At 35.6% G+C, this 26,988-nt stretch overlaps 1 long non-coding RNA gene across 1 annotated transcript in view; it reads right to left on the bottom strand.

The window, feature by feature from the left end:
- Positions 1-26,988, bottom strand: part of LOC143679311 (uncharacterized) — a 117,640-nt gene that overhangs the window by 37,068 nt on the left and 53,584 nt on the right. The window contains exon 2 of the long non-coding RNA XR_013173642.1: positions 16,342-16,381. This is a non-coding gene — a long non-coding RNA (uncharacterized LOC143679311). The remainder of the gene's footprint in view (positions 1-16,341; positions 16,382-26,988) is intronic.

Below are 26,988 nucleotides of genomic sequence, written 5' to 3'. Positions count from 1 at the left end.
TCTTCAACGCTCCTTCCTACTGTAGGCTTTTGTACCTACTGTTTGATTAATGTCTTAGTTTGCCATTTACACCATAACAAGTACTGTCCACTAGAAGGCTTAAAAAGAAATTTAGTATCTCATGATGCTTGAGGCCGGAGGCCTGAAGTCAAGGTGTCCTTTTAAAGGGAAGAGTCCATCCCATTCCTCTCTGTTCTCTGGTGAATGGGCAGCAATCCACGGCTTTCCTTGGCGTGTGGCAGCACCACTCAATCTCTGTAACATCCCATCTCTCTCTCTGTCTCTGTCTCTCTTACTCACGTGTATCTGACTTTTCTCTACTTATAAGAACACTAGTCATATTGGATTAGTTTCCCCCATCTTTGCTGATATCTTCAAAGGTCTTATTTACAAATAAGTTCACATTCACAGGACTAGGAATTAGGACCTGAAGGTATCTTTTTGGGGGACACAATTCAATCCTTAACATGTAGCCTAGAATGTTCATTCCCACATTCACCTAACCACCTTCCAGATAATTTTCAGATCCCCAATGAGATGTCTTTTCCTTAGAGAAATTTTCCCAAATCCCCATCTCTGCTGTGTGCTCACCTCTCTTCTGGAGTGCTTATTATAGTCATACTTACCCAATTAATTGAATAACTTATTGGATAATATCTCTTTCTCCTTATAAAATGTGAACTTCAGGAAGCTGAAAGAAGTTTCCAGTTTCCATTCCCCTGTACAAGGAATTCCATGGTACTCTTGGCTGTGATGAGAACTTGCCAAGAGGTTTCACTTTGGGTGGAACGTTAGTTACATGTTGTTTGGTGTCAAGAGACCAGTTCATTGGTACCTTTCCTTATGTGCACTCCAGTTTGAATCCTGGAGCTTCTCACCTAAAGTGTATACATTTCTTAGGTGTTTGATTAGAAAAAGAGCATAATGTAAAAAGTATGTATCTCTATTTATAATGGGCTGCCTAATATTCAGGATGATTTTTATTGACACCAAATTAAAAATAACAGAGAAGACCAATTATTTTTATGCAGTAAATGCATATTAAAACTGATACTTTTATTAGACAAGGAATTTCAGAGATACACCTTACTTCCCATAACTAAAAATATGGTTTTTCAGCAATATAACATCCTGAAAAGTTACAGATTTGTAGAGAAAAAATTTGGCATCTATTTACTATATCCCCTCTGTAAAATGCCTTATCTATAAAAGGCCTTCCTCACAGGTTTATAGTGAAGATTAAATGGGATACCAGTTTCAAATCTCTTCTCTAAACTCTAAAACACCATACATATGTTGGTCATGTGTGTGTGTGTGTCTATGAAAGTGAGAGAGGGAGGAGATGGAATAATCCCACTTTATGTTCCCAGTGGCCATAGACTTGATATATGTTTATGAAACTGTCAACATCTTCCATTGGAGTTTTGTTAGCATAAGGAAATACTTTTCATATCATTCTTAAATATTACTAAACACCATGCATGCAACACCTATAATTGAGCTTGACCTCTCCTATGCACAAGCTGTGAATTTAAACATGTACAACATCGCATAGTCAACTATTTTAATTAAAAACTCAAATAAAAACCTGATGACACATTAAAATTTCATAGATAGATTATAGGTATAGATATAGATATAGATTCTCTTTAACTGACCTGAATCAAAGCATTTTATTTCCTCCTCAAGCTAGGTAGAGGGTGCTGATTGGCCTACACAGACACTTCAACCTCCAGTTGCCCTGTGGGGTATTTAAGCTGTCTGGTTAATGAGAGAGTACCAGCTATGACTGCAGAATCTAATGCTTCCAACTATGAATATCGAATGCTGCGTCATATTAGAGAGCATAGCAACAGCTAAATTAATCACCTATACCAAGTCCTCTGAGAACCAGAAAGATTTATTCTCCAGTCAACCCGAAGAGGATATTCCAGAGACGTGAAGAGAGGAATAAATTTGGGAGCATTATGTCCTCCTCCTCATAAATGCCTGAGCCACTTCAGTTTTATCTGAGTAATGATGCTAGACCAAAGCAGTGGCCAGTCCCACTGCATACAGAATCACTGCAGGAGAAATCTCTGTTTCATAGACCTGTGTCCTGCCTCTGATTTTTTATTGAAGAGGCATCCAGCCATTTTGTGTAAATGTTGATGATACGCTAAGCAGTTATTTTGGGGAGAGAAGCTGAAGGTTTAGAATAGCCCAGATGAATTTAATGAATATCTAGCAGTGAGCAGGGATTATAGAAGATGACAGCAGCAAAATTACAGAATCAGAGAAGCCAGAAACACTAAAGCAGAACTGGATGACATCGTTAGGACCGTGGTTTGAAAGGGAGGCACGGAATACTCTGCATATCAAATTAGTTATCAGGTCAAATTGCAAGTGAATTCACCTTCTATGTAAAACTTTGGAATTCCCACAGAGAGGACTTGGAAAGCAAACGTATCCCTAGGTGAGCAGTCAGAGCACCTGATTCCTGTATAATTACATGGAATGAGAATTTGATACATGACAGTAATTACCTAGCTGAAGGTGCAATTAGCCATTTGTGACCTCATTCTGAGTGGCAACTAATTAACCCTTAATGTCAAAAATGTCAACCTTCATCAAGACACCAAAGAGAAGTACTACACAATCAGCTAATACTTGTTCCAATCCATTAATGGTTGAATCTGTCATCAGAAATGTGAATATATCATTTGTGCATCAGCATTTATGTTAAGATGTGGCGTACACTCCATTTCTTTTCTTTTATGGCTGCAGTTCCCTGCCTTACCTTTGTAAAAATCCTTTCTACAGTAGAAATAAACTCCCATATGCATATATATTATCATCTCTTGGTGAGGGTAAAACACAGTCAGAGAGGTACACAGAGAACTGTAACATGTCAGTGGTACATGAGTTCTCATGGTTATGGAAACTACAGAATACGAAAAGATTTGAAACTATACCATCATTATCTTCATCAACACCCATCACGTATTGGTCTCCTTGGAAATGGATGCTGACACCTCCTTGTCATAATTGCTGAACACACAACAAATTTCCCTGGAATTCTATGATGAAGTAGAAAACCATCCTCCAACCACCAAAAAAGCAGCCTACAATTGTCAGATTCTTCTGTCTCTCTGTTATATACTGGTAGTAAAATATACAAGATTGGAAGATCTACCAAATATGTATGGGTTTGCTTCAGGAGAGGAAAACTGCTGTAGTTTTTTCTTCAAAACACAGATGGTCACAGCTGTAATATCAAACACAACCTTAAAATAATTAGTATGGACTTACAGACAATTGTGTTGAAATAAACCCAATTATGCAATTGGATCAGTGTGGTAACTATATTTATTAAAGATTGAAAACAAAATCTAGCACTGATATTTTATTGTTTTGGATTCATCACTAGAAAAGTATGATAGGTGCTCCTGAAATTTTTTAGGATGCTTGGTCCATCTACTCTCTCTTCAAGGTTGTTTCAAGTATCTAAAGTTAATCTAGATAATTACTTTTTTTTTTTCCAGGGGACCAAACCATTTTCTCAAGCACCTTACATACTTGTCTTTCTGGAACTGCAGGGGCAAGATAAACAAACAGTGCATACAAGTGTAATACCATATACTTTAACTTATGCATGTGGCACAAAGTTCAGATTGCTTTGCATAAAAGTTCAGAAAAGATAACTGTTTATTACGTAGTCAAACTAATACTGACAATTTTACACTTAGAATCATTCTAAAGTCCTATTTTCAGACTTACACTTACACATAAGAGCGAATATACAGCACTTCAATTTCCTTTAATGAACTTTAAGTATCTAAGTATTTTTCTATATTTACTATTTTTAGAAATCTATTTCATAGGGTAGATATTTCCCTGAAGCTGCCAGGGAAAACCACACACAGATATTTCAGTTCCTATTCTCGGTTCAGGAAGATAAGAAATATCACTATAAACTTTCATCTTGAAACCAGAAATAAGGTGAAGCTTTTTCTAAAGAGAGTAAAAACAAGAAGTGATACAACTCAAAATCAAACAAACAATACTAATTGAAAGGAACATAATCCTCTTACTTGACAATGAGATGCAAAGTCACATGCTGGCAGGAGATGCTCTGCTTAAAGGGGGTTATGGCATTCGCTCTGGTCTCTCAGTTGTTCACGTTAGAAATTGAAAGCTCCATGTCACAGATGGTAAACTCAGCAGCCATAGCTGCACAAAGAGCTAGTCATTTCCACAGCCTATTTTAGCTTTCATCTCCTGGCTTCAAGTCTACACAGAGCATACTGCTGCTGCCGGGCACTGACCCTTTTTGCTTTTATTCAGAGATGGATGCTAATTTGGGTTCTCTGTATGTAGACCAAACACCAACACTCAATGTGTAGGGCTAAACTTTTATTCTACATTTTAGTTGTTTATGCAAACCCATATATTTCCAGGTGAAGAGGGAATGGCCAAGGGAGAAATTCACATGCCAACACATATATCAAGGCAGTTGATTTAGGCTTTTCGGATTTAATTATACATGATAAAATCTGTGAAGTCTGTCCACAGTCACACGTTATAGGAGTGAATATAAGTCATTACCTCATCAACAAAACTTTCAATGTAGTGTATTTTATCTATACACTTTTTATAATTGTTTACTGAAAACATATTTTAATAATAAAATAGTTTTAAACATCTGGCTCGATATTTCAAAACACTAGCTTGAATCTGTTTCCTAGCTGAAAATATTTTAACAAGAACGTAGAAAACTTTGTCACTAAGAAATTATAGATTATATTTATGATGATATAAGTAGAGATTAGTGAGCTTAATACTACAAGAGCTTACAAATGAATTTTGCATTATTCCAATTTTCAAAATTCATAGCATCTATGTTGCTAATTGATAATTTAGCTGTCTCTATTGTTGTAGGTTTTTTTTCTTAAATAATGATCACACTTTCCTATGGAATTGAACATGCAAATGCTGGAAATATATTTTACATTATTACAAAACACATTTTAGTATGAAGGGAGCTAGATTTCAAATACAGTGGCTGCAAGTATCTCATTAGCAAATATTAGTAACAGGTAACATTTTTAAAGGACCCCAAATTTAATAAATATGAGACAAGTAACTACCATACTTGAAACATAGTATTTGTCATATTGTTTTCTTTCATGTGGAATCTTTTCCTGCAATCTTGTTTTTGTCTTAGTTATCAGACAAAGTACCAAAGAGCCATTTATATGCAAAAATGATGTAGAAATGTATGTGGTTACATATTTTCCCAATTGCTTTCTAAGACTTTATCATCTGTTACTATATAATTGCTGATATTCAGAAGAGTGAGAATATTTCCTATTGGAAAATAAATATGAAATATGTTATATGTATGTAATCGGACTCTGCTAGATTTTCAGAGAGAAATATTCAAGGAGAAAGTTGATTTTCAGAAAAATTGTGAAGGTCATTCAGATAGAAGCAGTTATGATTTGCAATAGAGGAATGCAAAACATATTCCTGAAGGAAAAATGGTGTGTGTATATGTGCATTGGCACAGAAAGAGTTGGAATACAGAGGGTGAGACACACATACAAAGAAAGAATATTTCCTTGTGGCACAAAAATAGGGAATATAGTGTGAGTTTTACTGTGAACAGATAGTCGTCTATTTGATATTTCTTTTGAGAATATGAGAGGACTATGTGAAATTTCTAGGTAATGAAAGGTAGAGGAAAGTATATATCTACTCTGGGACTTAGAAATCTTCCTTGATTTATACATTGTATCTATTTCATCTACCAGATTATTGGCTTCCAAAAATAAGGAACTATAAATGTTCATCACTGAGTTCTATACAGTACTTAGAACAATGACAGGATACCAAGATAATGGGGAATAGTTACGGGATGGAAGAAAAAAACACGCTTTAAAATTAATTTTATTTTTACAATATCTTTTTGAAATAATTTCAGATTTATAAGAAATTGCAATAATCATATAAAAATGTCCATATACCCTTCTTCCGGCTTCCCCAAATGTCAGCATCTTATAAAAACCACATAAAATTATTAAAACCAAGAAATTAAAAATGTTACTGTACCGATAACTAATCTGCAGACCTTATTCAAATAATGTCAGCTGACCCAATAATCTCCTTTTTCTGGCTCAGGATGCAATCCAGGGTTCATACATTGCATTTGATAATCATGTCTTGTTAGGCTGCTTTAATTTAGGCGCATTCTTCAGTATCATTTTGCCTCTAAAGATCTTAACGCTTCTGAAGGCTACTAACCAGTTATTTTTAGTATGTTCCTAAATCTGGGTTAGTTTCAGGTTTCTTTGTGATTAAATTCAAGTTATGCATTTTTGGCAATAGTAACTCAAAAGTGATGGTGTGCTCTCCATTCCCTTCAAAAGGTACATCACATTGATAAATATCACTAAAGGTGATGCTACATTATTTTGCTCAATTAAGGTGTTTTCTAGGAAAAACCATACTTTGTCCCTATACAATAATGCTAAAGAGATAAAAAATAATAATATTGTGCTTTACTTGTTGAATTTTTTCTTTATGGGGGGTGGGTTAACAATTCTAAAACTACTTCATGTATATTCTAGCACTGAAGAAATATTATGGAAAATGAGACGGGATTTTCAAGGATAGAGAAAGGAGTTACAAATAAGGAAAGATGGAAATTTAAATAAACCCTATGGTTTTGGATTAAAAGCACAGATGGGAGTATAAACTCATGGTTTTTAATATATATATATTAATACATAATTCTATACATATACATATATAATAAGTAATATATATATACTACAGATATTCTTATATGCTACATAGATATAGGAGTAGATAGATTTTTGTGTCTGTTCATATATATGTTATTCCTAGACCTGTCCATTGAGATGGCCTATAAGCAATTACAATTCATTAGCCATGAACATAACCAGGGCTCTGATATTGCTTTCAAAATACCATTTCCCAATAAATGAAACCAGGGATTCTTTGAGTAATAACTGAATTCAGAGTTTGGACAATTAAGACACAAGAGATGACTCTTTAACATATTGCGGTGCCACAAAGTAACAAAGTGATAAACAAATGAGGAGGGCAGGTCAAAAAAAAAGGAAAAAAAAACAAACAAAACAAAATTAGAATCCATCACTGCTGTCCATTAACAAAACTTTTTTAAAAATGAAACAAAGTAAGCAGTTCCATTTGTAATAGAATCAAAACTAATAAAATAATCAGGAAGAAATTTAAGAAAAAAGTCCAAAACTTGTACACTGAAAATTACAAAAAACATTATAGAAATAAATTTAACACCTAAATAAATGTAGAGATAATACTGTATTCATTGATTGAAAGACTTAATATTGTTAAGGTGGTATGCTGTTCTGAAAGGATTTACATGCCCTGGAAAAGCCATGTTTTAATCCTAATCCCATTTTGTAAAGGCAGCTGTTTTTTTCTCATCTCTGCTCAGTACTGTATATTGGAAACTTAAATTGGCTTATCTCCATGGAGGTGTGACTCCATCAAGTGTGGGTATTAAACTTGATTAGTTGGAACTGTGTCTCCACTCGTTCCAGGTGAGCCTTAACTGGAACCCTTTAAAAGAGGAAGCATTTTGGAAAAGGTTTGAGATTTTGAGCGAGCAGAGAATATCGACAGAGCTACAAGATGACAGACCACGAAGCAGAGAGCCCATGCCATCAGAGACCTTGGAGATGAAGAAGGGTAACACCCCTGGGGGAGCTTCGTGAAACAAGAAGCTGGAAGAGAAAGCTAGCAGACTTCACCGTATGCCCTTCCAGCTGAGAAAGAAGCCCTGAACTTCATCAGCCTTCTTGAACCAAGGTATCTTTCCCTGAATACCTTGGATTGGACAGTTCTATAGACTTTCTTTGATTGGCCTTAGAACTGTAAACTTGCAACTTATTAAATTCCTCTTTTTAAAAGCCATTCCATTTCTGGTATATTGCATTCCTGGATGTTAGCAAACTAGAACTGGCGGTATATTAGTTTCCTGTAGGTGACGTAGCAAATTACCACAAACTTAGTGCTTTAAAACAACAAAGATTTATCATCTTGTAGTTCTGGAGGACAGAAGTCCCAAATGAGCCACACTTGGCTAAAATCAAGGTATCAGCAGGACTGCTTTTTTCAAGAGACTCTAGGGAAAATCTGTTTTCTTTCCTTTTCCAGCTTCCAGAGGCTGTAAGCAATCCTTGGCTGAAGGTCCTATCCATCCTCAAGGCCAGCAATGTCCAGTGAGTATTTCCCATTTCCAATATCTAACACTGACCCTGCTGCCTCCCTCTCTACATCTGAACCTACCTTTGTATTTATACAGGGTCCCCATGCATAATCCAGCTTAAGTACCAAATTTTAGGGTCAGCTATTTAGCAATCTTAATTCTATCTGCAAACAGAGTAACTCTTACAACATGTATTGGTTTGCTAAAGCTTCTGGAATGCAATATACCAAAAATGGAATGGCTTTTAAAAAGGGAATTTATGAAGTGGCAAATTTATGGTTCTAAGGCTAAAAATGGCCAAACTAAGGCATCCAGAGATATATACTTTGACTCAGTGAAGGCTGATGGGTCCAGAACACCTCTGTAAGCTGGGAAGCACGTGGTTGGTGTCTGCTGGGGTGTTTGGCTTCTGGTTTCAAACAGCTTCCCTGGGGGCATTTGCTCTGCATCTCCAAACATCTGGGTCTCATGTTGACTCTATATGCTCTGTCACCTCTGAACTCTCCAAAATGTTTCCCCTTGTAAAGGACACCAGCAAACTAATGAAGACACACCTTAAATGGGTATAGTCATAGTGCCATCCAATCAAAAGGTCACACCCACAATTGAGTGTATTCTAGCTCTATGGAAGCAATCTAATCAAAAGTTTCCACCTTAAATGAAAGGTCTCCACACTGGATAAGTATTAAAACATGGCTTCTCTGGGGCACATAATATTTTCAAATTGGCATACCATGTAACAACATATTCACAGTTTCCAAGGCTTAGAACATTTGGGACCATTATTTTGCCTAGCACAAATTGCCATACTCTACAAATTCATCTATGAATTCAAAGAAAGCCAAGTTTTCTTGTCTATCTCCAGAAATTGGTAAATCCATGTATATATACATATACATATTTCCATGTATATATGGAAATGCAAGGTGCCAACATTTCTGAAATTATCTTAAAAATGAATAACTCAGCTGGAGGATCCACACTTATTGACTCCAAAAGTTACTGCAGATCTACAGTGATCAAGACTGAGTGGTCCTGGCATAAAGATAGGCATATTGATTAATGGAATATAATTGCGAACCCAGAACTAAACCTGTACACTTATCGTCAACGGATTTTTTTACAATAGTGCCAACCTAATTTAATGAAGAAAAGGATAGTCTCCTCAGCAAATGATGCTGAGACACTGTATATCTACATGCAAAATAATTAATTTGGACTTCTATATCACACCATATACAAAACTAATTAAAATGGATCTAAATGTCAGAGTTAAGACCTAAATGTCAGAGTTAAAACTACGAAACCATCAGAAATAATTCTAAGTGTAACTCATTGTGGCCTTGGCTTTGATAATGGTTTCTTTGACATGACGCAGAGTGCAAGCAACAAGAACAACAAAATAGCTGAATTAGACATCATCAACAATAATTTATGTTCAAAGTACAACATCACAAAAGTGAAAAGACAAATCGTGGATGAGGAGAAGATATTGGCAAATCATATATCTTATAAAGGTCTCATACAAAGAATATATAGAGAAGTGCTATGATTCAGCAACAAAATAACAAATAATCAAATTTAAAACTGAGCAGAGAATTTGAATAGACATTTCTACAAAGATGCGCAAATGACCAAAAAGTACATGAAAAGGTATCCAACAACATTAGATTTTTGAGGAAATGCAAATCCAAATCATGAGATACCACCATACACACACTTAGGACTACCATATTAAAAACCAAACAAACAAGCAAAAAAACCCAACAGAAAATAACAGGTCTTGGCAAGGATGTGGAGAAATTAGAACGTTCTAATAGAACCTTCTTATATAAAAATGCAACCTCATTGGAAGACAGTGTAGCAGAGCCTCAAAAATATAAACATAATTACATATGATGCAACAATTCCACTACGAGGAGTCTACCCAAGATATTGAAAATATATGCCTGCACTAAAACTTGTACAAAAATGCTTACAGCATTGTGTGTAATGACCAAAAGACAGAAACATCCCAAAAGTTTGGACTTTGATAAATGGATAAACAAATTAATGGTATATGTGCGATTGAACACTATTCAGCCTTAGAAAGAATAAAGCTCTGACACATGTTATAATATAAATAAGCACTCGAAACATTGAGGTATGTGAAAACAGCAAGAAACAAAAGGCTACTTACTGCATGACTCCATTTACTTGAAGACTACACAATAGGCAAATCCATACAGACTGTTCTAGTTTGCTGACTGCCATAATGCAACACACCAGAGATGGATTGGCTTTTAATAAAAGGGGATTTATTTCATTAGTTCTTCAGAGGAAAGGCAGCTAATGAAATACTGAGGTTCTTTCTTACGTGGGAAGGCACAGGGTGATCTCTGCTGGCATTCTCTCCAGGCCTCTGGGTTCCAAAAACTTGCCCGGGGTGATTTGTTTCTTACAGTGCTGAGATGAGGTATACCCAGCTGCTTGTGTTGTACTATTTTGAGCTCTCTCATATAAGCAGCAACCAATTAAATCAAACATCACTCATTGCAGCAGACATACCTCCTAGCTGACTTCAGATGTAATCATCAACAGATGAGGTTCACATGGCATCGGCTCATGTCCACAGCAATAGAACTAGATACCTTCACCTGACCAAATTGACACCTGAATCTAACTACCACACAGACTAAAGGTAGATTAGTGATTGTCAGGGGCTGGAGATTTATTGCTAATGAGTACAGATTCCTTTTGGCATGATGAAAATGTTCTGGAATTAGTGAAAATGGTTGCTCAGCCTTGTGAATATACAAAAACACTGAATTGCATACCTTAAAAGGGTGAATTATATGGTATGTGAATTATACCTCAAAATATTCATGATTACATATGAACACAGATAAAAATAAATACAAAAATGGAGGGGAATTGGAAGTTCCTCCTCACAATATAATTCTAATTAATAAGCATAGAAGGAAAGATAGAAAGAGACAAATCACCATTTGGCACAAATCACAGCAAATAACAATTTGAGGCAATATCATCAAAGGACACTAAAATTAATGATTAAAAATATGATCACAAGTGTGATATTTGCATTGCCTCAAGGTGTATCCCCACCAAAAACATCCAGAAACAAAACAAAACAAGCCCTTTTAAGAGTGCAGAACAAAGATCTACCTTCTTGTATATCTAAAAAAATATAAAAGAACCTCTTCATAAGATTATTGAAAACAACAAATTAATATTAAAATTGGGCCGCCATCATATATGAGAGCTCTAATGATAATGAAATTTTAAAATCAATCATATTCCATCAACTATTACAATGCTTTTACTCACATTATAATTTTTCCTGTTTTACTCTGTCATAGTCCAACTTAGACTTTTTGTTTCATGAGACTTAGTGGTATTTTTTCACATTTTGGAGTCATATTCTGGAATCACCATGGGCACAATTTTCTCTTGACTGATGCCTTTTCCTACAAATTATCTAACGAGATATTCTGCTTATATTGAAATGAAATCCAGTATCCTCACTCACCTTGTGTTTTTCTTTCTTTTTTATTTCTTTGTATGTATGGAATGGGTCACATTTCATTCTTTTTCCATGTGAGTACCCTATTATTGCAGCACCATTTGTTGAATTTTTTTGTGTGGTTTGGTTTTTTGTTTGTTTTCTTGTTTGTTTGCTCGTTTGTTGGGGAAGTCCATGGGCTGGGAATGGAACCCGGGTCTCCCGCATGGCAGGTGAGAATTCTACCACTGAACTACCCTCGCACCCCCTACTCAGTGTTCTTGAAATACATATGTCCTCATCACTAAGGTGGAAATACCACCACATTATCTTTTGCCTGGATAGTTTTTGCAATCTCTTTATAATGTAGGAATAACACACATTTAAAGTATCCTTTTATTTTCCAGAGTCTATATTATAATAAAATTAAAAGGATAGCAAAAGGAACAATCTTATTTTTACTTTTATCCCCAATGATTTTTATGGAGAAGGAAAAGAAAATCTCATGTATCAAATGAAGAAAATTATATGGCTATTAGATAGATTCTTTCTTTCCTTTGTGATCTTTTAAGTAGTTCATTCTAACTTTATTTCATTTTAAAAATAAACCAGCATACTAATATGAAGATAAGATTTAAATTATAAAATTATTTTATAGAATAAAAGTAATAGTAGCAAAATTTGAATACGATGATTGAAATATGTAGTATAGGTGGTGTTTTGACAATTCAATTTGATTGGATTTTATTAAAATGCTTATATAAAATGCACTTACACTTTATATTCTATTACTTAATAGAGATAAAAGAGGAATAAGATGTAGACATAAAGTTGAAGATTTTATAACCTAGTCAGGAGCAATGGAAAATAACTACACAACGTGGAATCACTGTGGCAGTGATGAGTCAGCCTTAACCCTATGCAATCACTAAATCTACTTTACATCTCTATAGATTTGCTTTCTCTGGACTTCTCATACTGATAGAATCATACAGTATGTGGTCTTTTATGACTGAAATTTCATGAACAATTTTTTTGTACAGATGTACACACAGAGTTAATTTGCCAGGTAATAAGGGTGGAGAAATAAGAAGTGATAATTGTATGAAACTCTGTGAATATATTAAAACTATTGAAAAACATACTTTAAATGGATGAATTTTCATGGTATATGAATTATATCTCAAATAATTTTTTAAAATAAATATTAAATGTGACATTAAATTTAAAAAATGACAAACAAAACTGCAAATGTTTTTCCATTTTTTCCAATAGAGAGGATCAATTAAGATTCATCTGAAATGAGAAATTAATAGCCACAACTAAAAATGTTTATTACTTCTGTGAGATAAAGTTCCTCAAAGCCAGGGTCAGATAAAAGTCATAAAACTCGCTTGCCCTTAGAATGCTCATGCATTCTTCCTTTAATGCCCCCCAAACTCCCAATCTTTGATTTATCTCTCCAATTTTTTTGACCACATGACAAATACATTTATTTTCATATCCTGGAATCATCTCTAAGGATGACAACTGACAGTTGTCTCTTTAATCATTGATCTTCTCTGGAAAAACTTAGATGTAGTTTTAATTATTTAGTACATTATATATACTCTCTATATAATGTTACTAAACATTAATGCTAGTGAACAATTATTTAATTTTTAAAGGTATGTGTGTCCTAAAATATATTTTAAACTCTCCAAAAATAGAGAAACTCAGCCAACACAGCAGAGAATAGAGACACACCTAATTTTTTGTGTATTCCATACAAGGGGCATACTAAGTAATAGACAGGTATTTGAAAAATGACTGAACATACGAATGAATGACAAGTGGGTTAAGTGTAGGATTAATGTCATTTGAAAGTTGATTGATTTTTTTGACATCAGATATTGAAGAGCCATTAAACCCTTACCAAACCACGAAGAGAGACCACAGCAGAAATTAGATTGAGACCTATAAATGCTCTATATTATCTCATGTGGCATATCAGTGCACTGGGGAATCTAATGATCTTAGGCAGAGTATGACAGACAACATGACTATAAAACATAAAAAGTGGGTTTTCAGGGCCGTTACTCATAACTTATTCAGGAATGCATTGGTCTTGATATTCATACATTTATCTTGAAGATGCATCCATCATCAGTAGTTGAATGTTAACAAAATAAGCTATGGTCAATCCAACACCTCTCCAACAGTGCTGGACACAGGTCTGGTGACCCCATCATTGAGTGTCATTTTGGCAATGATTGTGGTTACAATTTTAAGCCATCTGATGCTTTTTTGGGGGGTCATTTGTAGCTTAGTTTTGGGAATGAGAGAAGGAAAGTCAGTACCATGTTGAATGAATTTATGGTTTGTAGACCCAGCATTTTACAAGATAATGTAAATGTTCAACAATCAACAAACACATTATAAAGAAGAACTCTAACCTACTTATTCTCTTGTGTCTATTAAATATTTGGTCAACTTCAGCTTACAACAATGCAGTTTTAGAAATAAATGAAAGTAAAAGGATGTCAACAACATAGGATAGGGAGATGAAATTAGTTGATATTCTGGGAGAGCTTAGAGCCTCTGGGTTTCAGGACTTACCTGCCTAGGAACCATCTGGATATTATAAGTTTCAAGAAGGTTAAACTTAGAACATGGAATTTTTGTAGAGTCTCAGATTTAAAGAAGCTAGGTGTTTTTTAGGGTTAACAGGCATGATGTTGTTGGGGGTTTGGCAAACTGTGTCAATTAGAGTATCTAGCTGAAGATTGCATAAGAATAGCCTCTGAAATAGCCTCTTGACTTCATTCGAACTCTCTTAGCCACTGATACTTTATTTTGGTTACATTTATTTTCCTCCTTTTAGTCCAGAAGACATTGTCGAACACTTGTTGCCAGGGCCAAGCTCACCCTGAGAGTCATGTCTCACATTTTCGGGGAGACTTTCATGACTGAATGTCATATTTCACAAAAGTTAGAATAGACATAGCCCAAAGACCCTTATAGATTAAGAGGAGGATTAAAGGAGAAGGAGGAATTATAACACAGAAGATAGAATTTAACAAATAAGTATGTCAGCCGAATGACTATAATGATATTTCTTTTAGCTTCCAGTGTTTTAGAGCAGCTAGAAGGAAAAACCTGAAAATATGGATTTGTAACCCAACCAAACCCTGAAATCTGTTTTGTAATTACTTGTTAAAATGTACTTTGAAAATTATTGCTTTTTTTGTATATATATGATATTTCACAATAAAAAAAGTTCAAAAAAGTGAGAAGACGTCTTCTGAAATACCTGATAAGATTAACATAAAAATAAATTAAATAAATAAATGAAAGAGGTTAGAAAGCTAACGGAATTTAATTTATGATTTTTTCTTTTTTTAACAATGAAACAAAAATCTTAAACTTATTTTAAGACATATATAAGACTTACAGAAGAACGAATAAATGCCAATTCCATAAAACCGTTATATGAAAGTTTCTGTCATCAAGCTGAAACAATTGGTATCTAAGGTAGAAACAGGGTTGGGGATATTTTTCCCTCTTTTATGGATTGTCTATTAAAAGTTTCCATCTAGGCAACACTGCATGATGATAAAAAACACAGTCTCTAAAGCCACACTGCCTGGGATAAATCCTGGCTTTTCCACTGATAAGTGTGGGACTGTGTCAGTCTCTTCATCTGCTAAATGTGATAACAATACAACTTGTAACAAAATCTAAATGTTTCACAAAACCCTTTGCCCTTTCTTCCTTTTAATAGCAGGAACCTGTCAGTGTCAGCTGGTCACATAACCGTCCTACATAGTTAAATTCCCAGTTTCCTTTGCAAGTAGGTGTGGCTGTGTCTGAATTTTCATCCGTAGTATGTGAGAAGTAGTAAGTATTATTTCTAGGTCTTCTATTAAAGACAAATCTTTTGCCCTGTTTCATTGCCACCCCCTCACCCTTATCATTAGTAATTGGTAATAACTGAAGCAGTTGCATTGGAACTGGAGATGAAAGCCAGCTGTTGAGGATGGCAATGCCATTGAATTAGCCAGGATCTCTGGCAGATGTCATAGAGGTAAGGTTATCTACCCACTGTGAACTGTTATACAAGAAGAAAACAGATTTTTTTCCTCCATTAGCCACTGCAATTTTGTTCTCTTTCTTTTAGCAGCTTAGCCTGCGCCTGTACCATAACTAATAAACTACTTCATAGTGCTGTGATGAGAATTAAATTGAATATGTGTAAAGCACATGGCACAGTGTCTGGCAATACTAAGCTCTACAGAATTGCTTGCTATTATGATTTCCATTTTTAGTATCAATTTCTATTAATGATGAAGCAACTTGATAAATACTACTTAAGTAGGAAAGCAGAATGATTTATAAAATTACAAAGAATCCCAATCCCCATCATTACGTATTTATACTTTACTCATATTACATTGCACAGATTCATTTTGTACTCCAACATGGCACAAGTCAGAGAACATAAGATACGGCACTTAAAAATTAGCATTATATATGATTGCTTTTGTTATAACTTTTATCTAAATATTATATGAAATTGAAATAAATAATAATGACCTACTTGAAAGTGTGGTCTTTGGAGTCAGTTTCATGTCCCACCTCTGAAAAAAATACCTGAGTAAATCATTTATGTTTACTGAGCTTCAGATCCTCACCAGTAAAAGGATACTAACAATAGCACCTTGGACAGCTGTCTTTTCGATTGCTTCTCACATCCATGCAGTTTCTATTCCACGGGTTGTTGTCACACAGTATGGATTGGATTTACCATCTCTCACTCCAGCCATGGGGACTGAGTGTCGTAAACCGATCTGGGTTAATTTATAACCCCCTTGCATCAGTGAATGGTTAATGTAATCCAAGCCAATATGCACACAGCATCCCTAGGCCTCTGGGTTTATTTCTAGGGAAGATACAATCAGCATGAAACTCAGTTCTTTTGCATGATGAGGTGTAGAGCCCTATTGCCTTGCTCCCCTCATCTAGCCAAGAAGGTTAAGGCTCTAGCTGTTGCTTCAAGCAATCTCACAGAGACGGTGCAAGGTTCAAACCCACACAATTCAGAGAACAAAGAACAGTATACAAACAAGGCCAGGGTTCTTACTGAGCCAACCAACTTCTGGACTTTTCAATTGTGTAAATCAGCTGTGAGGTTTGAATTAGTTTGATCTTGACTTTTCTGTTACTTGAAATCAGAAGCCTCTTAACTGACTTACACCACATTATTGATAAGTAAAATGTTCAAAAAATATAGTGATTGGCATAATGTAGAAACCCAAGCACTACTAATCATTATAATTAAAAACAAGAATAGTAACAATTTCATGCAAAATATATATTTTTAATAATATTATTCCTTGAGATCATGTTCACCAAGCAGTTGTATAGAATGATGCTATATAACATACTTCTTTTTACAGTTTGTATGCATTCCATTATATTCAGTAAATGAGTTCTAAAGGGGATATCACATGCTGTGTAGAAATATACGAGGGCCTCACCCAACAATTATTTTTCTCTTTTATATATCCCACAACATTGAATCCTAAATCAAATGGACTAATTTTAGTCCATCCACTTTTAGCTGCTATTGGCAGTTATGCACATCTTAGGAACCTCTTGCCTAAACATGGAAGATTTGAAATGGCCAGTTATAAATGTTACTTCTGAAATCATTCAAAAAGAACTCAGACTTGGTAAGAAAAGCACAGAATAGCATTAAATGCATTCCATATTATGGTGAAATATAAGATGAAGAGCAGAAGAGTACTGGGAGAAAAGAAGCTTGGCTTTAATTAAAATGGAGTCTTGAGAGTTAAAATGTGTCTATTTCTGAAAGACAAAATGAGAGAGTGAAATTTCAATGAGGTAAAATCACAATCTTTGATTGAACAGCATGCTAGGAGAATGCTTGAGTAGACTTGACCTACATGGCTGACAGGTACCCATCACACATGGTACAAGTACATCTGCATCAAAAGTATTGTATTTCTGGCATCCCAGTAGAAAAATTCATATACCGTATTGGCTTACCTTTTCTCTTTTGATGAATTGACCAACTCAGTTGACTATCACGAACTACTCTACAAAAGTAGCATTACTTATAGATAAAAAGTACCCCTATTAAGGACAATACATGAAAACGGAAATATTACTTTGCTTAATGAGTTAAGAATTATAAATAATCTTAATAAATGCTGGGTGAGTCAATCATACAGGAAAAGAACATGAGTCCATGACACATTATATAGGATTGAAGTGATATAAGCAACATATTACTTTTGAAAGAAATGTAAAAAAGTGGAAATTATTTCAATTTCAATTTCTATTTGAACTTAATTTTTCCCACAATGAATTACAACCATGTTAAGAGCAGTACTGAAAGCATCAAGGTCTTTGAGGTTGGGGCACCCTGAATTCATAACTATAGGTTTGCCATTTTCTAGCTTAATGACATGACCTCTCTTAGTTTCACAATATTCATTGTAAAATGATTATCTCTTTGGCTAGTTATGAGGATTATATTAAAAAATGCAAGCAAAAAGGTGCACAGATTGTTCAATTGTTAGAATGCTCACCTTCCATGTAGGAGACCTAGGTTTGATTCCTGGACTGTGCAACCCCCAGCCCCCCCCAAAAAAAAAATGCAAGCAAAATCATCTGGATATAAAACACAGTCATGGAATACCTATGTAAAATCTCCATTCACTGAATAGAACAAAAAGTAGTGATTATGTTTGTATTTATCCTGGAAGGGCTGGCTCTAGTAGTCCACTAGTTTAACACAGTAGAATTTATTTCTTAGTCATATAACAGTCCAGAGTGTTGTTCAGGTTGACAGGGTAGTTCTTTTTTATTCAACTATTTAGAATCCAAGCTTGTAGCAGCTGTGTCATCTTCAACAACAGATTTACAAAGTTACTCAGGCATCCACAACTCAATAAGGAAGAAGAAGATAAAAAGCATGAAGAAGCGTCTCAGAACAAAAGTTTATGGGGTAGGCTATGCTCATTCCTTTGGGAGGGCCTACCTGCAAGGGAGCTGGGCTGAGCTTTAGCTATATGATATGAAAGAGGAACATGAAGTTGGCAGAAAGCTGGTGGTCTCTGCCACAGTCAGCCCTTCCAGCACCTTTCTTTCCACCCGGAGAGCACAATCCATCCTTTCCCAGAGGCTTGTCAAGTCCCATCATGTAGCTGCGTCCATATCAAAGTCTAGGGTCTCTAGGGGGCTCACAATTTTCTTTATCAGGTCTGGACTTGGTTCCTCATGGTCCATCAATTTACGAAATAAAATACAGGTTCATTGCTTGCCTCACCATGCCTAAAATATACAGTGCAAGGGGAGAAGCAAGAATGAGGAAATAACAGTATGTACTCCCATTGTGAGAAGGGAAGGTCAGAAGAATATAGCAGTTACTGGATTTAAGTTCTTGTGGACATCTACTGGTAAGCATTGTGGAGACCAATAGGGAAGATTCCTCAATTAGAACATGATTCTACTCCACTAAGACTGTTCTGTCCTTGGTTAAGTACTCTGGGGTATTTTTCATTGCCCATTTCCTAAAGAGACTGTAGGATACATTTTCTTCTTGGGAACGTTACAGATTTAGCTGTCCATTTCCTGATGGTGCATGTTTGTAGCTCAAGGGGTTGTATGTTTTTGGTGTTCAGGTATGTTTTTTCGTAAATTCAGGAATTATTGTTCTTTAGTTTGCTACAGGGTTAAAAGTCTTTTTTGTTTGTTTACTGAGAAGTCAAAGGGGCCTCTGTTTCTCAAAGCACTTTTTCCGTTTTACCTCCCAGTGTTTGAGATCCAATAGTCATTGGTTTTTCAACAATTTGATAGTCTCTAACTCAGAAAAGTTGCATTCCCCTCAATCTCTGGATAAAGATCAGCCAATTCTTGCCTGAGCTTAACTTTTTATACAATATCTTGCCCAAAGTTGCAAGTTGTCAACACACAGCAACAGCCTGGATATTTCCAACCTTCTTTCATAAAGCTATAAGGTTGACTTAGAATTAGACTTAGAATTCCTTTGAAGTTATCTATCACAGGAACAATTTTACAAATGTTTTGCCACTGTATTGCATGGAACACCAGTTTTCTAGCCTCCTATCTATGTTTGCTTACCACTAACTCTATGAACATTAAGTCATTGCAATGCAAGCTTATATTTTTTTCATTTCTTTTATGACAGCTGCACCCTACTACAAGTAATCAATTCTAATGCAGTAGTCAAGTTTTGCTTCAGTAGACTCTGAAATGTCAGTATCTTAGTAATACATAGATTTTTTTTTCTCAGTCCTGGTGGGTCTGTGGAAAATGGGGCATCTCTCTGTATAGACACTCTAGAAACCAGGTTTTTGGCCATTCTACCATCTTTAATACATCACTTCCAGGGTCACTCTGGAAAATCAACAGAAAGGGCAAACAGCATGTGTGAGATCAGCTGGGAGTTTTTCTTCACCTGCATCATATTTCATAAGGGAGAATTTATTAGCTTCTGATACCTAACTACAAAAGAAGTTGGGAAATGCGAAAAAAGTGATAGAATGGGATTGTGATAGCTTACATTCTATGCCACCAAAAAGAAAAGAAAAAGAAAAAAACTGTTAAAATATAGAATTTTTAAAATATTTTCTCACTCACAAAAAGCAGCATCCAAAGTAAGAAGCAGTGGAGGGGAGTGGAGGGAGCAGCAAAGTGAGGTAAAACCAGTAAGAATGACTGAGTGGGAGTAGATTTAACCACAATCACCAGGGCACATGAGGCAGCATGACCTTTATAGAAAAGAGACTTTAGAAGGGCATTGCAGGAATTGGCTGTCTTAATTTTCAGGAACGGAAACCAAGTGTAGTTAATTTAAGCACCAAAAAAGGCATTTTAAAATATTCATTAGCTCATTCAATCTGCAAAAAGATTAAGAAATAGACCAGGAGACTATGCAGTTAGGAACAATTCACTAATTCAAAGCAGAAATGGCCCTGAGAAGATACCTGTGCCTCAGCCAGTGATAGAGACCATAGGTTTCCTGATGAGTCCACCAATATTGGAAAAGGAGGACACCACGAGAGTAGTGTCACTACTAAATCTGGATATTGGATACAGTCGCTGTGACCTCATCCAAACATATTCTCTAGTGCTTGCTTCTTTGGGTCACTAGTGACTGATTCAAACTGTGGAGTGAATGCACCTAACTGTTGGAGAATAGATCACCACTTCATATTGTAGTTAAGAGAGTCTGAGAAAGAAAGTACCAGGTATTTCAAATCACATGAAAGGATATGGAATCTGCCTGAGAACAATAGATTTCACAAATAACACAAATGTGTTCAGATGTTGGATTGTCTAAAAATAAAAAATAAAATAAGGAAAACAAAGACAGTGGATATACCAGACCACATCATTATCCTGATTTAATGATCAATTCAAGACAAAAAACAAAACAAAAGAAAACCGTGTTTAGGAAATAATTTGTGTCTGGCAAAATTTTTTAGGTAGTACATAGAAATTTCCTTTTTATCTAAAAATACAATATTTAATTTAAAGAGACACATCTTTATTTAAGAAAATAAAATAAAATAAAAGACTTCTTCCAGAGAGATCTTAATCTAGAAATGACCCAATGTTTCTTATAAGGTCACTTGTCCATTACAGGGGAATCTGAATAAAAATTCAGAAGCAACTACAATATATTTTTATTCAAAAGAGGGTGCACGTAGTTCCATGGTAGAATGCCCACCTTCCATGTTGGGGACTGGGTTTGATTCCCAGACCATGCACCTCCCCCCCGCAAAAATAAATAAATAAATAAATACAGTTGTATCTCGATATTTACTTTGTCATTTTAATACAATAAAATTTCAACCATCAGATTGACAAATGCCAGTATTAATCTCAAAGTGTTGGGAAAAAAATAAACCTAGCACAGACACAGTTTGGATAAATCCAACAGCAGTTAATTTATCAGTAAAATGCAGAAGAAAGTATGGTCACAATGGCAGCCTTCTTGGAGACAGGAGAAGGTGTAGGGTTCGGGACCCTAGAATGCCGAGCAGTCAGCCTGCGGATGCAAATGGGGATATCTGAGCCAATGAGTGTCACCTCACACTTTCAGGAAGCACGAAGGCCACTCTCCAGGCCCCGACTCCTAACCCAAAGAACAAACCAATCCAGGCCAAGCTTTGCCTGGATGGCAACTGAGAGTCTCAGTCCTGGGCAGGAGCACCTTAGAATTACACAATGCTTGATATAATTACTAGTACTGCACACAGTAAAATTAGGCCTGAACAAATGTCCCATCCATCACTTTCAAGTTAAAGCAGTTTGATCTAGGAACCTCACCCAAACCTCACTTAGGCCCACACAGGAAAAGAGCCAATGAAAAGTGCAGCTCACAAATTCTCTGCATTCAGATCAGAACAAGAATGAGTTACTCAGACGTCTCTGGGAGTCATGGGAGTCATCAGCTATCTATTGATGGTGGGAGTGGGGGTGCCATACACGCTGGTAGGCAAATGAGCAGCTCAGAAATAGCAAGCATTTTAAATAACAAGGTGAGAAATTTACAAATTTATTAACATCTAAACATTAATCAAATACATAATATGTGTATTTGTGTAGTGGTTTAGGTTTCCAATTTGAGGCCCAGAGAGATTTACCAAGCATTAAAAAATAAATAAATAAAATTTTGAGCAAATACCAGAAATACGGTCTCTTAATCACTGACCTGATGTACATTGTACATAGGACACCTCACTTGACAAAGATTATAGGCTGGTAGTCAAAGGATTCTTTAAGGATTCTGAAAAAAATATTAGGATCTCAAATCTAAAAATAACTATTCATTAAAGTTGAATTTACCCCATGGTACAACAAGCGGAAATCTCATGGTCTCCAACTGTGAATTAGGGCAGAGTTAGAACTGTATCAGCTGAAAATAAAAATGTTTGCTATTAAGAGGATGATACATCTAAATTCAAAAGCTGTCATCCATCTGAGCAGAGTGGAGAGAAAATGTATGCTGGCTGATTTTTTTAAATGTAAATTTGAATAGATTTTAGTACAGCTAGGATTTCCTGACTAGAGTTCTTTCCTATGGAAACAACTGAGCATTGATTAAAAAGTAAAATTCCCCTAATAGCTTCTAAATAATTACTAAACAGTCTTCAAGTGAAGACCAAATGGAAGGACACAACAAGAAAGCTAGTTATTGCTCCATAACTCAAGATAATTCAGTTTATCCTTAGGGCCCCCACTTCTCCTATAAATGCCCCATCATCCTCTACCTCCCAAATTGTACCTGGGTCAATATTCCCAAGTGGCTCTAAATTAATCCATGGTCTAGTATTAATCCATAAAGATGTGAAATACCATCATTTTAGCATTATTTGCATTTTTACAATTGGAGACTCTGTAATACCTAAACAAACTGTTCCAAAATTTGAAAACTGAATCAGTGTAACGGAAGATAGTTTTGCTTGCAGGGTCATATAAAGCATGTCTCAAATTATACACCTGAATAGCTGACACTACCTCCATATAAAACTGTTTCCAATTTAGAAAAAGAAATAAAGAATGAACAAAAAGCAGAAATACATGAAAATATTAAGATTTAAATAACCAAATAAGTAGACTATCTTAACATTTTCAAGCTGGGTAAGTTGTTACATCTTTACTAATTATTTTTATGAAGAGTATTCTATTTAATCTTCATATAAACTCGGGAAGAGAAGAAAAAAGGAAGAAAACAGGTGCATCAAAGCAGATATTTGGCAGCTATAATTACCATGATTATTGTTATTATTATTTCCAATTACATTATCATTATTACTCCCAATGTATGGCTGATCAAACTGAGACTCAGACTCATATTCAACAAAAACCTACTGAAAATTTATTACATATTGCCTGTGAGTACTTTTCCATATATTATCAGTGTATACCTTAGGCTAACAGGTTAGATAGGGAAGGAGGGGGGAGAAGTGACCCTAAGAACCATAACAAAAAGTTCCTTTTGGTGCACACACACCAACACCCCACACACCCAGCCCTCACTTAGGTCCACACTGGAAAAGAACCAATGAAAAGTGCATCTCATCGATCTCTTATGAGCATAGCCTGAAGGGAAAGGGCTCCTCCAAATCTTTATAACATAAGGATCCAAGCCTCTGAGGGCTTCTCCTTTGGAGAACACGGGCTCGTCCCCCTTTGAGCATGTTCTTTCACTAGGTACACTGAAGTTTTGAAGGTGTCCACTGACTAGTCTTTGGATTCTTCACCTGTATCTACTGACTAATCCTTAAGTGCTTTCCTGCAGCTGAGACAAGAACCTTCACAGTGTCAGCTCCTGGTCGAGGTCTCACGAAGTCCCAAGGCTCTCCGGTACCCAGCAGAAAATTCCTGGAGCTTTCCAGCATCCAACCTAAAACTCCCTGGGCTCTCCGGCATCGAGTTAATTAAACAATTTGGCTGTACACACTGACTATTTCTTAAATTCTTTTCTGAGATTGAGTGGAGAACCTTCAGAGCAACAGCCTTTGATTGAGGTCTCAAGTTCCCCAAGAACTCCCGGGGCTGTCCGGAATCATACCTTCCAAAGAATTCTTGAGGTAGGTATCATTATCCCCATTTTATAGATGCAACCATTGAGACAGAGAGAAGAAAAAGCACTTCTTAGGGAACAGACCTAAAACTTCTTTAACAATGGAGCTGGAATGCTAGCTCTTACCCCTATTAATCCTCTACATACATCTGGATGCCATTTCTTGAACCTAGAATTAGGCAGTTTGCAAATGAATTAGCAAGGATCTTCAAATCCCCTGACCCTTCCAACAACACTCTTTCTACTACACTTTGTCAAAACAATGACAAACATCCCAGTGAGAAAGAGAAATGTAAATCAGGCTAGCTGTCTGCAAGAGGCCAAACATCTGGACATTTTAAATCACCTGAATGACTGATTTTAAAAAAGAATATTTTACTCTAATGTATTATTACATGTAGAATTGTAACAAAAAAGATGTGATCAGAGTAAACAGCAGAGTAAAGAGCCATTTTTAAGTTGTTCTAGCTATTCTTTATACCAACGAACTAATATATAATACTTTGGGCCAAAATGTTTAAGCTGTAAATAAATAAACTAAAGATACAGAAACATCTATTATGCAATGCAAAGCAAAATTAGAATTGGTAGACAATATTACAAACTCCAGCATCCTTTGCCCACAATATAATTTCTATCAAAAATAAAAGAGGCGCCTCATTGTAAGTACTGAGCCGCAAGGACAGAGAAATAAACAAGGGAAATAACCAGCCTTCACAAAGTAATCTGACTCAGTTCTCTCAAGGATTGTTTTTTCATTTTATTTTAATGACTACTTAATCAAGATGTATTAATTTTTCCCTGAAATGGTCCAAAAAATCAGTATTGAAATTAAAGCAATTTGAGATCAACTGGAGAATATTTTAAGGGTAGGAAATCTTAATAAATATGATTGATGAAACGACAAATACCGAAGTAGTTGAAGTAAAGCAGAATATGAGAACAATTTAAACAAAATAAGTGTTTAGAGCTTTGAAATTTCAACTCATCCACACATGCTTAATTGCATAATAGTCAACTGTTGAGTTTCTGACATCTTCTCATTGTAACTCTAGGGAATTCTAAGTTACCTCATGGGATGCAATGAAACCCCCATAAAATATTATTCAAATGAAATGAATTTCAGTAGATACAAGTGTTGCAATAATATGAAATCACAAAACAAAACAGAGACACCGTTAGTGATAGAATACAAATTTTATTACCTGGCAGAGCACAAAATAGATAACAGTTGTCAACTTAAATAATTATGGCTAAAAAGGATATATTAATTTAAAAAACTCTTGGGTGTATCCAGCTACTATTAGAAATATTACTTTTCATTTCTCTTAGTATTTATATGAAAACTGTATTGACTATTTAAATATAATTTTATTACAGTCTGTTTGCAATATAGTCTAATGTCAAAGAAATTAGCTCCCTTTTAGGAAACATGCTGACCATGAGCACTAAGCTAATGGAAAGGAAAAGATCTACTGAGCATCACAGGTGGACAGAAATGTAACATAGAGGTCCTGGGTTCTGATATCAGACAGATCTGGCTGCAAATCATGAATATGCCACATGTCAATGCAAATTTTTTTAAAGTCAGTAAAAACAAGGTGTTTTCTTTTTCTTTTCTAAAATACATTTAATGACTAAACCTAATATGAACTGAGGTATCCCATTTACTGTTATTATTATTATTAGTGTGTTTGATTCCAAGGCCCTATTTCAACATACTGGGGTCATTGAATATTACAAAGCAAATGTACAGTCTCAGCTTTCTAAAGCGAGAATAATTTTGAATTGCCAAATACATTCATCCATAAGGTTTATAATAAAGGACAGGTTCTTTCTCTTGTTTACTTATGTTTCCTATCACCTTGACCTTGGACAAATGACATAATTTGCCTCCAACCTGTTTTCTGCACTTTATAAATAGGATAATGATCCCTTACAGGGCATTAGGGGGAGTAAATGAGATCATGTGGGTGGTGCCTGGTGCACCTCCTGTACCAGTCCATCATACATATTGCTAATAACTGAATGCCAGAAAGTATGGAGGCCAAGAGGACTACATTCCTGCAAGGATAGAAATTCTTTCCTTAATCCATGCAAACTCTATTTCTTGAGCTCCTGATGGAACCAGGCTCTGAGTTATGTTTGAGGATAACAGAAAAGACCTTAGAGTCAAGAGGTGATGATAGATACATACAATCTGCTATAGTTTGAATTGTGCCCTCCCCACTCCTCAAAACACATGCTCAAGTTCTACCCCTGGTCCTGCAAAAGTGATCTTATTTGTAAAAAGGGTCTTTGAAGATGTTATTAGTTAAGATAATGCTTAACTGGATTAAGCTGGGTCCTAATCTCATATGACTGGCATTTTATAAGAAGATGGAAATTTGGACACAGACAGACAGATGAGGTGAGATAACCATGCCCCTTCTGGGCAGAGGGGAACATGGTTTTCCAGAAACCACCAGAAGTTAGACGAGGCAGGGCAGGACTCTCCCCTACCCATTTAAGAGAAATTATGGCCTCCGCCATCTTGATTTTGGATTTCTAGCCTCCACATCAGTGAGACAACCACACTTTGTGGTTCTTTGTAATGGCACC

Source organism: Tamandua tetradactyla, chromosome 4, assembly GCF_023851605.1.
Source record: "Tamandua tetradactyla isolate mTamTet1 chromosome 4, mTamTet1.pri, whole genome shotgun sequence".
Classification (NCBI taxonomy): domain Eukaryota; kingdom Metazoa; phylum Chordata; class Mammalia; order Pilosa; family Myrmecophagidae; genus Tamandua; species Tamandua tetradactyla.
Note: the sequence above shows the minus strand (reverse complement) of the source record. Positions and strands in the feature narration are given on the sequence as shown.